The sequence below is a fragment of the Taudactylus pleione genome, unplaced genomic scaffold (assembly GCF_031769625.1).
Source record: "Taudactylus pleione unplaced genomic scaffold, aTauple2 ptg000391l, whole genome shotgun sequence".
Lineage (NCBI taxonomy): Eukaryota > Metazoa > Chordata > Amphibia > Anura > Myobatrachidae > Taudactylus > Taudactylus pleione.
In genome coordinates this window covers 4,121,023-4,138,353 of record NW_028284792.1, presented here as the reverse complement: position 1 = coordinate 4,138,353, position 17,331 = coordinate 4,121,023, and the positions used below count along the sequence as shown (strand labels likewise).

The window sequence follows — 17,331 nt, the reverse complement described above, 5'->3', positions numbered from 1 at the left end:
TATGCTTAGAAGCACAGGATCTTTTGACTCGATGAAAGGGTTGGCCCAGTCCAATGCCTTACCTCTAAAGGAAGAGAGAAGGAACTTAGTAAAGTTGGTAAGAGTGATACCACAAGCTGGATCTGCTTCCATGATTGCAGCATATTGCTCCAGTAATGCAAAGTATTGCGATAAGTCCCCATCGAAATATATGTATCCTGGAGTATCCGATGAAGTTTGTGTGTTCGAGGATTGTGAAGCACATTCAGGTGCAGAGCAGGAAGAGACTTGAGGATGCTCTGATTGATGAGGAGTCAAAACAACTGAAGTTGACAGCTGTTCGGTACTTGGACTAACTAAAGGAACTGGAAGGAGTCCTGAGGAGCCAGAGACATCAGCTTCAACAATCGAGGCTGAGAACAGACTACAGAAACTGTCATCCTCTGGAACGATACTAGCAGGAGACGTTGAACAGGAACAATGATCAGATTTTGTAGTACAAGACTCTTCTCCCTGATAACTGGAACTTGAAACCCCCTCCTGAGGCATGAGACTTGAGACCCCCTCCTGGGGTGCGAGACTTGAGACCCCTTCCTGGGGTGCGAGACTTGAAACACCCTCCTGGGGCATAATTCTTGTAACCCTCTCCTGGGGTGAGAGACTTAAGGTCCCCTCCTGGAGTACAGAACTTGACACTCCCTGTTGGAGTATGGGACCCAAAATCCCCTTCTGGGGAAGCTGACTCGACTTTTCCTTTTGGGGTATGGAACATGAACCCCCCTTTTGGGATGCGAGGACAGAAACTTCCTCCTGGGGTGAGTGACTCAGAACCCCTTCTTGGGTCATGAGACTTGAGACCCCCTCCTGGGGTGCAAGATTTGAAACCCCCTCCTGGGGTGCGAGACTTGAAACCCCCTCCTGGGGTACGAGACTTGAGATCCCCTTCTGGAATGAGGCACCTGAATTCCTCCTGGGGAATAGCACTAGAAATCCCATCCTGGGGTATGAGACTTGAGACCCCCTCCTGGGGCATAATTCTTGTAACCCTCTCCTGGGGTGAGAGACTTAAGGTCCCCTCCTAGAGTACAGAACTTGACACCCTGTTGGAGTATGGGACCCAAAATCCCCTTCTGGGGAAGCTGACTCGACTTTCCCTTTTGGGGTATGGAACATGAACCCCCCTTTTGGGATGCGAGGACAGAGACTTCCTCCTGGGGTGAGTGACTCAAAACCCCTTCTTGGGTTATGAGACTTGAGGACCTTCCTGGGGTTGAGACTCTGGAGGCCCCTCCTGGGGTTGCCAACTGGAGTCCCCTACCAGAACAGGCAGAATCCAGGCTGGGACCAGAACAGGCAGAATCCAGGCTGGGACTGGAACAGGCATAATCCGGGCTGGGACCAGAACAGGCAGAATCCGGGCTGGGTCCAGAACAGGCATTGAGACGTTGACACATTGTAATACTGCTGGAATTGCACAGGGGCTAGCCTTTGATAAAGTGGTCAGAAGCTCCACAATAGCGACAGAGATGTAAATCTTTACGCCACTGGCGTTCAGCCACAGAGAGCTTGGAGCGCGGGTAACTTCGATGTCTCACTTTACTTGGCATGGAAGAATCTTTGGTTCTTAGAGATTCCAAGACAGAGTTTTTAGTTGAGACAGAGGTAGTTCTAAGAAATTCAGGAATGATCTGAAAGATTTTGCTGAGTAGAGCCTGTAGCTGTTCCAGCAGTTGATGGAAAGTAGTTAGGGGTTCAGGTAAGATTTGGGTATCATCTAGCCGGTTAGTCAGAATTTTCAGAAGCTTTAGCACTTGATGCTGTACCGCTTCCTGTGAATCCAAGCGAGTGATTAGGTTACGGAAAGCACTTGATCCAAAATTAGGTGCTTGATACGCCACCATCGTTAGGCTTGAACATACTGTCACAGTTGGTGCTAGTGAATTACCTGTCTCAGGTGATGAACTGGAATCACTGGAGGCCGGCTGGACTGGAACCATGGGTAACATGAATAGCTCTTTTAATATAAGAAGTGGGTAGCAGTGAGAACTGCCTTTGGTGATGAGTGACTGGAACTGGAAACTTCAAACATTGGAGTGAGACCAGAAGGAACTTGGAGGGACCGGACTGGGACCGGCAGGTAGGCTGACTGAGCTGGTCGGGGTACCAGTAGATGAGCTTGCAGATGGATGGTAGCACGGAAGCTACTTGGTGCAGCTAATGAGCCGTGAGGTGAGTGGACTTGGAGGAACCGGACTGGGACCATCAGGAAGGCTGACTGAGCTGGTCGGTTAACTAGTAGATGGGCTTGCAGACCGATGGTAGCGTGGAAGCTACTTGTTGTGGCTTGGGAATCCATGGGTAGACGTTGGTAGCTGGGTGGCTACATGAAGCGGCTGGATAGCCGTGGGTAGACACTGGTAGCTGGGTAGCTACGTGGAGCGGCTGGATAGCCGTGGGTAGATGCTGGTAGTTGGGTGGCTACGTGGAGCAGCTGGATAGCCGTGTGTAGACGCTGGTAGCTGGGTGGCTACGTGGAGCAGTTGGATAGCCGTGGGTAGATGCTGGTAGCTGGGTGGCTACGTGGAGTGGCTGGATAGCCATGGGTAGACACTGGTAGCTGGATGGCTACTTGGAGCAGCTGGATAGCCATGGGTAGACGCTGGTAGCTAGATGGCTACGTGGAGTGGCTGGATAGCCGTGGGTAGATGCTGGTAGCTGAATGGCTATGTGGAGCGGCCGGATAGCTGTGGGTAGACGCTGGTAGCTGGGTGGCTACGTGGAGCGGCCGGATAGCCGTGGGTGGACGCTGGTAGCTGGATGGCTACGTGGAGTGGCTGAATAACCGTGGGTGGATGCTGGTAGCTGGGTGGCTACGTGGAGTGGCTGGATAGCCATGAGTAGACGCTGGTAGCTGGGTGGCTATGTGGAGCGGCCAGATAGCCGTGGGTGAAGCTGGTAGCGTGGAAGCTACTTGGAGCGGCTTGGGAGCTGTAGGTGACAGATGGTAGTGTGGAAGCTACTTGGTGCGGCCTGGGAGCCGTGTGGAGAAATTGGTAGCATGGAAGCTACTTGGAGTGGCCTGGGAGCCGTAGGTGAGAGATGGTAGCATGGAAACTACTTGGTGTGGCCTGGGATCCATGTGGAGAAGCTGGTAGCGTGGAAGCTACTTGGAGCGGCCTGGGAGCCATAGGTGAGAGGCTGGTAGCGTGGATAGCTGAACGCAGCAGGCTTACAGATAGCACTGGTCTAGGAACCAGCAGGAGCCTGGGACACACAGGTACTCAGAGGTACAGCTATAGCACAAGTTGTACACCATGGGACGTAACGAGATGTTCAAGCACTGAGTGCTATTAGAGGAGGATCTATATACCTAGAGTCTGGCAGCGATTGGTGGACACAGACAGGTGGTCTGGCAGTGGCATTCTGAGTGGAGCAAGGCACAACATGCAGAGGGAGTAATCATCTCTGCAGCCCTTGAGAATCAGGACCACACCTGTGATTTCAATTAAGACTAGCAATGCTCACAGACAGAGCAGGGTCCAGGTGATTAATCAGTGTGGGAAGGAGAGCAGTCTGCACACAGAGATGTCACAGCCAGCATGATTCAGCCAGAGCAGATGTCCCAGGAGAATTACAAACACAGATTCATGGAGCAGCTGGCAGAGGTAAGTCACAAAAGGTAAAAACTAGCCAGGATTGTGACACGTGGTCTTTCCAAAAACCTAACTTAAATATACAGTACATATTGTACTGATAGTAATCACAATTACAAAAGGCAGCTGAAAGAGTATTCATGAAAAAATACTAATATTAGTCAAGTATCAATATTGGAAAAAAAATATGAGATGCTTTCAAACTATATATTTCCACCAATTAAATAAATGTCAACAGTAATGATACAATAATCTGCTTGCCTACACCATCTCATCTCTGGTTTATATAACAAGTACAGTAATATGAGAAAATGATCACAAAGGGCTCATCATAATGTGCCATCAATGTTACTGCATGTATCTTGAAACAAATCAATCAATAAAATATTATCATTTACTAAATATTAGGTGTTTAAATTGCCCTGTCCTAGAAAAATGTAAAACCCATTCACAGATCAGCTAACTTTACATTGTAAGGATGCAACCCACAAATGATTTGGTCTGTTCCATCTGTTTTTCATAATGTCACTGTTATTGTTGTGAGATTTTAAGGTATGCAAATTAAGCAATGGTATGAGACACAGTAAAAAGTTCCTTTGTTAATGAGAATATATTTAAAAAATGAAAATAGAAATAATAGCTTCTAACAACAACAGTGCTGATATATCAGTTCCCAGGATCACGCATGGGTTGTATGAGATATGTAAAGTATAACAAAATAATTGTTCCGTGTGTCAAACATATCATATTGCTGTCATTTAGTTTTGCAACATTTTCGTGATCCCTAGACTAGAAAAATATGATGCAGAAAATGTGAAATAAGTTCTATTTCCTTGTGCTAAATTTAGGGTATTACAGTTCAGCAGCTCTCTAACAAAATAACGGATGCACAGTTATCTACATATTACTATAGTTCCCAGGGACACTGCTGATAAGCTGGTGAATGTAAGTGCATCATGTGCGGTATTGTACAGGCGGACTCTGGAGCATTACCATACCAAGTGGATGTTAAGATCTGTGATCAAAACATCATTTTCTTCTGCAGGTGGTAAATAATAAAAGTAGGTATATTTTCATAGGCAAAACAAAAAACAAAGAACAAATCCTTTAAACCCGGGAGTGTCCATGGAAATTAACTTAGCAGCTACGCAGGAGCAAACTCTGGGCCTGATTTAGAGCTGCTCGTAAGCGGCCGCTCGTTCGTTCCGAGCGATGTTTGCACAACTGCACATGCGTACGGATCGTAATACGCATGCGGGAACCAGTCATTGCGGCCGAAAATTGTTTGTTCGCTAAATAGCGAATGCCTGCTATTTTGAGTGACAGGAGGAGGCGTATGTGGGTGGTAACAGGGGAAGGTGCTTGAAAACGGGGAGTGGAGATCAGAACGCAGGCGTGCTTAAAGGTCAAAACCGGCGTTTTATGGGTGTGCATAATTAATACAGCAGCGTCATTGACCACGTCACTGGGTTATTTTATAGTCAGAACTGCTCGCAAGATTGCGGTAGGAAAAACCAACCACAAGAATAGCGAGCAGTTCATACGCTGGTCGATGTACTCGATTAATCTAATAAATAGCGGACATGACGTAGGATGCGAGTGGCCAGGGGGCGTAGTTTTCCAAAAAACAACCGCATGTTTTGTTCGCTCATTCAGACCTAGAGGCGTGAACAGACCGCATAGAGCGAACGGTTCATTTGAATAGCCACCCCTTTTTTCTGAACGAGCGAGCGCAAATAGCGTCCGGCTCTGAATGAGGTCCTCTGAGTACAAGCTGTTCATCCAAACATTAACATAACTTGATATATTTGTTTCTATGATCAAAACAATATCTTTTTTAAAATTCCTATTAATTTTACAGTGACACTTTCAATATGTATCCCTAAAGTCTTTTATAAAAAAAAAAGAAAACCCAGGCTATTCTAATGTACAGCTTCAAAGCATGTTTGTGTTAGTTTCCGCGTATAACTATATAATACTATAGCACAGTGTCTCACAGACAGAGCACCAATGCAACACAGACGTATACTTCAGATCCATGCACGCTTCCAGGCATGGCCTGTTTGCAATTTCCCACTCGCCCACTACATTTGAAATGCAAACATCCTATGAATGCATCCTTGACTTCCTCTGAACTGCTTGTAGTGGTTTCTTTAATCTTTTAAGCTTCTGGGTCTTATCCAACAGCTGCCATTATAAGCACTTATACAATTGAAAAAGGAAAGAAAAACATAAAGCACTATATCTCGTGAGAAATACTGATCTGAAAATGCTTCTTATTGATGGCTAAGCTAACACACTGTTATGATAGAAAAAATACATTGTATTGTTTTTACTGTTAGGCATTAATTTTTCAAGCAATGGCACATATACAAGGACATTTATAAAATTACAATATATTGTGCAATACTGTGTAATAAGGCAGTTTATTCAAACACATCAGTCCCTACCCAACAGGGGCAGTTTTAATAAGAAGGGGCGTCTTTGCAGTCTGTTTGCCCCCTTCCCTCTCGCAGGTACAAAGATACAACTTGTCAAATCTCAGTGCCATCTTGCCTCTTCTCTATAATTAGTAATAATCGGGGAGGGCCCCATGTCGGACCAGGCCCCATAGCAGCCGCACCCCCTGCACCTACGGTAGTTACGTCACTGTCTGTAACCTAACATGTATATTAATGAAGTAGGGACAGAATAATTCAATATAATAGGAACTTATGAGTAGAGACTGACAGCAGATAAAGGTAAAGAGTAATAATGGAACCGTGGACCTGAACTTAACCCAAACCAGTGTGAGGGACAATAATAATGGAGTATTTGGGGAGAGCATTGGGTGCCAGTTGTAATTCCACCAAAGACTGTACAATTCAATCCAGCTTCTCCAGGTTGTTGCTCTTCCTCACAGGGATTTATTTCCATGATTTTGACCTATAGCCCAAGGTGCCATCTGTTCTTAGTATCTTCTTGAAATGTAAGCACCAGATTGTACAAACCTGTCCCTTCTGGCTTCTTTGAGAGGAATAATGACACAGATTTTATCACAGCTCTCTAGATCTAGCAGAGTTACAACAGGTTCTTCGTATCAGTTTTCCAAATAATCTGCAACATTTGCGTTTCCTTCTTTTCAGTATATTGGACCTGATTCAGAAGCTGGCACTAATGCCTGCACAACTACGCCATTTTATGCAGCGCTACTGAAGCTTTATGCTAATGCCTTAGCCAATGGAATTCATACAGGGATGTCCACCGCTTATGGGGCTAATCTGCTGCTTTGTGTAAAAAGTTGCACCATTGGCACCATCGGATGCACATTGGCCGCCACATCAAACATTGCACCAGCCCTATGGAGGTGCAGAATGTCTGTCTGAACATGGCCGCCAAAATTAGTTGAACTGTGGAAAAAGTCACAGTGGCTACCTGCGACACACCCTTATCTGGCTAGACAGCCTCCAGTTATCACCCAGGAACACCCACTGAAATTCCACATCTCTAGATCTAACTTTGCTCTGCATCCCTTAGTGGTAACCATTGGGGCGCTTGCGCAGTGTGGCTCAGACGCAAGCTGAAACCATCGGCCGCCTGCGTCTGATGGCACAACAGTGTCCAAATCTAAATCATGCCAATTGTCACTATTTGAATTTAAGTCCCACAGGAGCTGCAGGTTTGGGATGGCATGAGTGGCTTCTGGATTCTATAGATGCTGACCTAGCATTCTGCTGACTTTCACTAGATCTTGTATAATAGGTTTCATTGTCTATATAAAAATCATTTATTTGCATATACATTTTATTTTCATATTGTTAATGTAATTTAAAGCTCACAGATTCACTCCTTCATATTATTATTTATTGAGCTCCATGATCTACATTTGCATATTTAACTTTATTCCCGCCTGTATATTTCAACAAGTACTGTACAGTTCCCATTCTTAATAATATAGTCTGAATATTTTTGGTTGAATTTTGGGCCTGTGATTTTGCTGCCATTTGTTCTTCAATTTGAATTCAGAATTACCTATTGTGCTTAAGAGCAAAACAATTCATTTGATTCAGTCATCGCTGAATTGGCCATGGGGCTCACCAGGAATCCATGGAATCCATGGCCATGGATTGGCCATGGGGCTCACCAGGAATTTTCCCAGTGGCCACTGACCTGATGTGGCCACCTGTTGGTCAGGTTATGTACTTTTTGTCATGGCGCCGCTGAATCCAGGTCGCTCTTACCTGGTCGGGCGATGCTGGAGTCCTGGCTGGCGTGTGACAGCGGACGGGAGATCCCCGGTACCCGCTGTCAGCTGCTCCTCTTCTCCCCCGGTGGCTGTGTGCAGGTGGCCACGGCTTCCTTAGCAACGAGCGCGCCGCTCTGCTAAAGAATTTAAAGGGACAGGCACCGTAATAGGAAGCGCTGATTGGGACTAGTTTTGAACTCTGACCTAAGGAAGGAAGTTCCTGGGAGCACTCCAGTTCCTGTGCATATCTTGATTATTGGTTCTGACCCCTGGCATGTTAGTGACTCTGATTCTGCCTGACCCTGGTTCTACATTGATATCTGGTTCTGATCTCGGCTATTCCCTGTGACCCGTTTACGTCTCTGCTCCCTGGTACCATCTCATCCGTTTGCTTCCGACCCGGCTAGTCGACTACGCTCAAGTCTCCTGTATACTGACCAAGTTGCTAGCACCTGTATAAGGAAACCCAACCTGAGGGCCGTGACCTGTGTGTCGGACGCAGCCAAGTCCATACCTTCTTGCGAGGGTCCCTGGTGAAAACTGTCGGCACATTAGACTCCGCGCCTCAGGAATAGGTCTAGCTAATTCCCTGAATACGGGTAGCATCCACAATCCGCCCGTGAGTTTGTGACACTTATCTTTTTTGTCATTACTTTTTTTATATTTCTTAGCTGGCAGCTTTGAGAGGTGGGGTGTGTGAATGGGTTGGTGGTGCAGCTTGGGTGGGTTTTGAAGAAGAGTGCAGTGTGAGGCTGTCTGTGCACCGACCCTGCTTAAAGGTAGCGACATGGGTGAAACTGACAGGGCATTTGCTCCGGCCCTAATCCAAGGGCTCTTTGCGCACTGTGTGCCTGATTCAGAGTGTTGCATCTTTGTAAGCAGCAGTTGTGTGAAATTATACTAATACTGAAGGACACATCTAGTGTAAAAAGATGCATACTGCTGACATCGCACATCCGAGGGCTGTGTCGGAAGACACAACCACGGATCTACGTCACAACCCTTGATCAAAGCAATAGCCATCTGATGGAACCTAAGGCTACTCAGAATGGGCACCTCATCTCTGCGTAGGAAGATGCAGTCACTGTCCTCGGCACTCCCACAAAATTAAGGTGACATGCCTCCGTTCTGGGAAATGGTGTCTGGCTCTGCCCTGTAATGCCTGCAGCCGGTAAATCAGGCTGAAGCATCCAGGGCACTGCGACCAACATCACAGGGAGATTCTGCACATGCCCTGGGTGGCTTCTACACATACACAGATCTTCATCCACTGGAGATGGGCGTACATCTCTGAATTAGGCCCTGCATTAAAGCTTCAAACATACAACTTAGGCCCTCATTCAGAGCCGTACGCTCTGAGCAGAGCGCACGCTCTGAATGAGGGCCGGGCTCCATTTTCATGGAGCGTCCTCCTGGACGCTCGTATAGCTGTGGGTCACCACCCACAGGCTATACGAGCGTGCTTTGTGATGGCCGCGATGGTCTCGACCATCGCGACCATCGAAATTGCGAGCCGGAGCCTGCGGTTGAGGTTTTCAACCGCAAGCTCCGGAGTGATTTTGGCTCTATCAGAGCCAAAATCACTCCCACTGACATCACTAGTGATGTCAGTGGGCCGGCTTCTGACGGGAGGCGTTCCCGTGGGAACGCCCCCGTCAGGGAGGCACGCCCCCGGCACGCCCACCAAAGGGGGCGTGCTGTCAATCAACATTGACAGCACGCCCCCTTTGATCGGACACAACGAGCGAAGGACTTTCCTTCGCTCGTCGTGTCTGGCGCATGCGCACGACGGAGCTCCCTCCGTCGTGCGCATGCTCAGTGCATAACATCGACCCACTTGCGAGCGGACAGCCGCTCGCGAGTGGGTCTGAATCAGGCCCTTAGTCTCATAATTAGGCCATTGAATTAAATTTCATGCAATAATTGTATTATATTTTACATGATAGGGCTACATTTGTATGTTGAATTGAATATTTAATATGTAGTCCTACATAATGCCCTTAAATATATTACACCAGGACCCCCCAATCTCCTGTTTATATAGCCCTACAACCATACCTTACTGAACATGCCCAATCTCGTCTGATCTTGGAAGCCATACAGGATTGGGCCTGATTAGTACTTGGATGGGAGACCACCAGGGAATATTGGGTGTTGTAGGTAATATTTAGGAGCAGAACAGGACTAAGTGTATAATAGCAGGGACATAAGTGATTACATTTGATTTGGTTTATGTTGATTTCAGGATCACCACGGGTACAAAACTCCTGTATGATGTGAATAAATAATCTAGAATTTATAGGAGCATGATTACCCAGAATTATTTGAATATTTATTTCGCCGTATCCATTTATTCTATTAAAATGAGGAGATCCGCAGCTTTTTAATAATTACTAATAAGGGTTACATTTATTACATTTGTTTTAAGAGTGCCCCAACAACTAGCCCTTCTTGGCTCTTTGTTTTTTGTACAGTGCAGAAGTCCTCAGTGTCCTCAGTGCGGATGTGCCGGCGGTGTCCTCAGTACGGAGTTGCCGGCCGAGTCAGGATTTAGTAAATGCTGGAGTGCTGGCGGTGTCAGCACTGCAAGTGGCGGTATTCTCGGAGCGGTGGGGGCCGCCATCTTGCATCCGCCTGTCCCATTGAAGTCTGATTGACTGAGAGCCATGACAGACAGCTCTCTCAGCCAATCAGCCGTCACCCATTCATTTCAATGAGACTTTTGAAATTGGCACCCGAGACAAAACCACGAGATCCGACAGCGTGATCTTGGGGTTTTGACTCGGCTAGGGATCAGAGGCAGACAGGCAGATCCGAGCTGCGGAAAGGATTGCCTCGGATCCTGGAAGTTTGGGTGTTTTCGGATTCCAAGGAAGCCGAACCGCTCATCTATATCCCAGACTAAACCCAGGTTGGCCCCATGATTACTTTTACCATAATGTATCCTTCAAAAGCCATTCATTATTTCACTTTCATGAGTTTTTGAGTATGGGAAAGAGAACATAAAATAAAAAGCATGTTCTGTAAATTTATTGGATGGTTAAAATAAACCCTATAGTATCTTGCAGGGCCGTAGCTAGGGTAGTGCGGCCGGTGCCATGGCACAGGGCACCACAGATCAGGAGGTGCTGTTTGGGCCTGTGACATTTCTGTTTATTATCATTCTCACTTGTAGATTCCTCTTATTTCATCCACACCAGCTCCTGGCTGCTCCGATCTCCTCCCTGGCCCTTCTCCATGAGGCCATTCCCCTTTTTTGGGTGCATTATGTCTCTTTGAAAAATGAGGGGGGCGCCAATGCTCGTTCTGGCACAGGGCACCAAAAAGTCTAGTTACGGCTCTGGTATCTTCTACTATACATTTCTTGATATATTAATAAAAAAATGTTTAAGTATGCCTCTTATTTTAGAAATATCATTTTAAGTGCTATCAATGTGACTTATTAGGTTAAATTATTATAATTGTTCTATCTCTGATCAAGTCTAGTCTCTTCCTTGCTGGATTGATTTGAGGGCTATCCATACTTGTCAACTGTCCCTGATGGTCAAGGAGACTCCCTGAAATAGCAGTAATCTTCCTGACTCCCTGAAGGGTCTAGCGATCTCCCTGATTGCACCTTACCCCCTTTATGTAGTTGCTATATACAGTACTTGGGAAAAAAAATCAATGGTATCTGCATTCAAATGGGATCATTTCCCTGCATTATTTATAAGGCAAAGTCATTCCTATTGCTGCATGCGTTTTTAAATAAGGTTTCTCATGGCCACTTACATGGAACCAGTTGTGAGTATATATATAGATATATATGTACCAAGCTATAACTTCTTTAGAGCTCATTTACATTTTGATGTAAGTACATTTTATAACACACTTTTTTTAAAGCAAGAACCCACTGAACAGAAGCAACCAATCAATAATTAGCTTGCATTTTGCCTAGGGCAAGCCAGACAATGTATAGTAAGTTGTGATTGAATTGTGTGGTTTAGTGTAAAACAGGCTCTTCTGTGTTTGTGTACTCCCAATATGTCTGTGAACAACATTGTTCACATATTGCATCTGGTCTGCAGCACAGCAGATGGCCGATATAACTGCAGATATATATCGGACCATGTGGCTGTGTGTAAAGGTGGGCAGCCAACCACCCATACACTTGCTGCAGGGACTACAACTTAAAGCTCAACTGGGCGGACAAATTCAAATGCCTGCCCAGTTGTGACATTACGGAACACATATTGAACTGCCGATCAGTAAGTCTGTATAGCTTACCTGATCACCCGCTGTGACAGCGAAACCGTCGGCACATTATGTACCCAGCTTTAATGTTACACTTAATATATGTAATAATAAAGGGTTAGGATTCTAGAAATAACCAACAGTATACATGATGACTGGCAATAATATATCCTCAGTCAAATACATGCTTTCATGTAGCATTTTCTATTTTTTATGCCAAATCACTCCAAATGGTTTATCCAAACTGTACTACTATTATACTTTCTAGTTGTTGGTTTTAGTTAATTTTATTTAAACAAAGCAATAATCTTATGACATTAGTAATTATATAAGGCAGTTCTTCCACAGGAATCTGTAGGAGTATTTTCTGTGATTTTTGATAATATAAATATATTGATCATATTGTGGTTTCTGCAATTTTAGTAGCAAACAACCCATACTGCTGTAATATAAATCTTAGACTGCACACACATTTGGTCATTTTCTTTGAACATTTGGTAGATGTCATTATATGTTTGCAGAACTTGCGCCTGAGAAAATAAGTATTGCCACATGTCAACAGAGAGAAAAGCTAATACATCATTGTTTAATCAGACTGTAATCTAAAAACAATCTGAGTGTGTTTCCAAGTCTGTCTAATCATAAATCACTCTTGGTGAAAAATTATAGTCAGACAGATTGTACAATGTATAAAGACAAATAGTTACTTCACAATATGGATAAGATAAAACAATTATTCTCATTAACCCCTTTAAGACTTTGTATAGTATATGTTCATGACTTGACTACTATTTACAGCACTCCTATGGTTTTTTTTTAACTAAGATCTAAGGGAACAGCTTTGTATACATTTCTAAATTTCACACTGATTTCTAAGGGAACACATAGTCATACCCAAAACCATCCCACTTTGGATGGGACAGTCCCACTTTTTGAGCACTGTCCTGCTATCCCACCTGTGGGCCATGTTGGAAATTATGTATGTGCAAGTGTTGATATTGCCGAGTTATGTAGGCAGTGGCACACTCTAGTGAATGACTCAAACTAGGAACAAACCAATGACTTAGCTAGTGGTGTTGATTTATCGATAGATAGCATGTACAGCCATACTCACTATTACATGCACACTGGTGCTGGAGCGGAGCTTGAGCAAAACAGGGTTCTATACAGATCACCAGATCACCAGCAAGTGAGTGTATGCTGCAAAGTGCAAACGTATAGTATAGTGATGCAGGATGCTGCAATAGCTTTATAGGCAGATAATAACCAAGTTTCTATAGGAGCTAAGTAGGAGACAGCTGTCTCCCACCATGTCACACTACACAGTAAAAATGGCTGCAGTTACATGTGCACTAGCAATTCAGGTTGGAGGTCAGTCCTCCCTGCAGACTATGGGTCCTAGTGCCCAGCATGTATGCACAGCTTTCTAACAGGCCACAGTGTACTGTGGGGGAGGGAGGAGTTGGTAGCAGCACTCTCTCATCACTGCTCTGCAGCATTGCAGTGGCAGAATAGAAACCATGTGCAAATTTACAGTGTGGGGTAGAGCCTGGGGCCAGTTCAGTATCTCCAGGAATGCTGAGCAGGCCCCCGGAGTGATGTAAATGGGAGCATGCAGCAAGAACACACCCTTCCCGCTATACCATTCTCCTTATTTTTGCATGGCCTTGCAGAGGTGCAGGCAAAGTTTCCCTAATTTAAACTTGCATTTGTTGGGAGGTATGCAGAGGGTCTAATCTTGAATTAAATACATTATGCGCATGGAACTATATGAATTAGTATGCATTTTTCCAGTTGCACCCACCCCCTATCTGTACACTTAGTCTAATATACAGCATCAGTATCATCCTCATCATCAATTGTACATGCTTGCCCCAGACTTTACTTGGTGCAAGTGATACATATGGAAGCAAGCATATTTATACTTCCATCCTACTCTGCATAGCCCGCAATACCGCCAACACGCCCAAAGTGGAGATGCAAATGAAATGTGTATACAACATCCATACTTGACACACAAGATACGCTAAATATAATCACAGTGCATCTATTGGCTCTCTTATCCATAGGGAAATTCATGTAACATACTAGGATTGATGCTATGATTAATGTGTAGTTCATGCTCAATAGCAATGTAATATCACTGACAGCCAGGCTTCATTCATGTATGGGCCACTTACATTTAAGTCCACAGTGCCTGCATTACATAGAATAAGTCAGAAAGGAGAAGAAATTATAATTGAAAAAGTGCTCACCAAACCCTTAGGAATTTGGCAATATCAGGTCTCTGTAAGATCGTAATGGCCCTTACCTCCACATATTGTTAGCTACAATTATGAATGACCTATCCTCTATATAATGACTTTTGAAGCAAGCTACAAAATATTGTAGCACTGGCATCACTCTCCAATTACATTGGACACAATATACACTACCAACCTTGATTCATGTTAGAAACATACCACAATCTAATATCTTCCATATCTAGTTTCAAGGCTGGATTAAGGTTTGTGGGGACCTGAGGGCAAATAACTTGTGGGGCCCCTACCAAAAATGTTGCTCGCCTCTCACCCAAACAAGCGCATGTGCTATGAGAGGCACTGTGACGTTTTTTTTTTTCTTAGTGGTCAGCAATTGTATCCACATATTGCCCCAGAAGTCACTAGTATTTTATACCCATGATCCCCAGACGCCCCAACTCAGGGCAGTACTGTAACTCATGGGGTGCCCACGTAGATTCAGGAGAAGAATTTGTTAATGTACTGGGGAGGGGGGTAGTAAAAGCCATCATTTTTGGCCAGCAGCTTATCTAGAGGTTGATTCTGCATAACAGGACACCTTGTTGTCTGTCTTGTTGCCAGCTGGTCATCAACATTCATCATCGGGACAATGGCCCTCATTCAGAGCCACTCGCAAACAGCAGTACGCTCGTTGCGTTCCGATGTTGACTAACCGCGCATGCGTCGGTGTTACACTGCGCATGTGCGTACGGCAGATTGCGAGCTTTTTTTCTCTCGTTCCTAAAATAGCGTACAGGAAGTGACATGTCAAATGTGATTGACAGAACAGGGCGTTTTTGGGTGTTGACGGGGGTGGAGATGGAAAAACGCAGGCGTGGCGAGGCGTTTTTGGGGCGTACATACATTAGCAGATGCGAACGTCAAATGTGTTCGGACCGTCACATACGTCACTGGAACATCCTCTTTCCCTTCAAAATGCTCGCACAGTTTAGGGTCTGGATTACTCGACCACATTGGCGATGGCCTTCTCCTCCGTCCCGGGACTCCATGATGTTGCAGCGATTAATCGCGGGTGGTCACAAAAGCAATTAGTGTTGTATTGAAAACCGGCTTGGTATGTGTTTGGAAAGCAGTTTATTGGATAGCACAAAACCGTACGCAGGTGGAAATCATACCTGCTAATGTCAGGATTACACAATCAATTGGCGTACATTTTTTGGGGGTTTTTTTGGCCTCAATTTGTTGTTTATGGCCTATTGTGACAATAATGTCATCATGTTTTAATTAGCTCCCCTTTTTTTTTTTAATGTGGAATTTGCATCGTTATGTGATTTTTTAAACGTTCCTTCAAGAGGCCTTTTTTTTATACAAATGAAATGGTTTTTTGTGTCCTTTTTTGCCTTTAGGGCCAGGATTAAATGTAACCCATTTGTACAATAATGTCACAATACAATGTCAGATTTTTATCATAAATTTATTGTTTAAACACAAACCAATTGGCATAATATTTTTTTTTTTTTTTTCTGCCAAAGATACTTTTTATCAAAAATAAATAATCAATAACTGATAACATAAACGTACAAAAATAACTTAAAAACATTTCACAAGAAAGGAGAGGGAAGTTTTGACCAGAAAGGAATATGAGCCAAGCACAGAAGGAGTGTGGGAAAAGTCGCCATTGCTGTCACCGTTTTTTCGCCCGTTTGGATGGGGGAGGGTGGGCGCCAGACCGGGTCCGGGATGCCATCGGGCTGGCCTGTCCAGAGGCAGATGTTGTGGCCTCTGGACTAGGCACAGGGCTAGGCACATTTGGAGGATTGGCTGATGTTGTGCCAGAGGTGGAGGATCCTGATGTTCCGGCAGGAAGGGAGGTCGGCTCCACCATGTGCTGGCGAACGAGCTGCTCCAGGGCATCGGCGATGCGGATGTTGGCCCTGGTATTTTCCGCCAGGGCCTGACCAATGGTCACGTTGGCCGCAGCATTTTGCTCCAGGGCCTCAGCCACCCGTATCAGACTGGCGTCCATCCTCTGCAGAATCTCCGTATGGAAATCCGATTTGAAATTGAGTTCTGTGAGGAGGCCCACTGCCTGCGAGGGGGCACGCCCTGGACTGGCTTCTGCAGGGTCCTCAGCCGGATGTACTGGTTCCTCCCCTGCAGAGCCAGCAGAAATTCTGCGGCCAAGGCTTCCCTCTGGAGCAGACTCATCCGCCTGTGTCTCTGTTTGAAAAATGAGAAAAGAGTCACATTAGAATCTACATATTGGCACAATAGCATTTCAGAGTTGGTGACATCACAATACTTACCTGGGCCAACATGAGGAGCCGCAAAGTCTGGCATGTCCGTATCCATGTTGGACACGCCAAACACCTCCACAGGCTGCACACACCCCTGTGCCAGCTCTTCTAAATCCGTCAACTCCAATGACACAGGGGTGGGACCCCCACCTGTCCCCCTTGCATGCCTAGCCCTGTCCGCGAGTTTTTGCTTTAGGCAATATTTGAAGTCGCCCCATCTGTGGGGAAAAATGGAAGCCATTATCCTTTGGTTTAAAATGGGGTTTGTTTTTAGGGGGGGCAAGGGTTTACTTACCGCCGTTTGACATCCCGGGCTAGACGGACATAATCACCCACTCTATTGACAGCAACGGCTACCTCTTCCCACATTCTCCACTTCTGGCTTAGACTCATATTCCTGTCTGCCTGTGGCAGGATGTCCACACACTTCTGGATCAAAACCTCCATCTCCTTTCTTGTGAAATGTGGCTGCCTTTTTTTTTTGCCCGCTTTGGCCGGAATACTGGGCCCAGCAGCCTCTTCCATGTCATCCTCCTCACCTATTTGTGTAAATTTACAGAATTCACAAAATCACAACTTGCCTAATCTTATGTTTCAAATTAATCGTTGATAGAAAATGCATGAAAGACTTACCGCCTGACTCTTGTGCATTTTTTCCCTGGTCTGTCGCCATGTCTGAGGTCCAAACAAGAAATACACCAGAA

The 17,331-nt window shown here is 45.2% G+C and overlaps 1 protein-coding gene and 1 pseudogene across 5 annotated transcripts in view; one reads left to right on the top strand and one right to left on the bottom strand.

Annotated features, from left to right (window-relative positions):
* Positions 1-17,331, bottom strand: part of AUTS2 (activator of transcription and developmental regulator AUTS2) — a 1,638,780-nt gene that overhangs the window by 1,170,022 nt on the left and 451,427 nt on the right. The gene's annotated exons all lie outside the window — the stretch shown is intronic.
* Positions 9,902-10,020, top strand: LOC148507542 (5S ribosomal RNA; annotated as a pseudogene).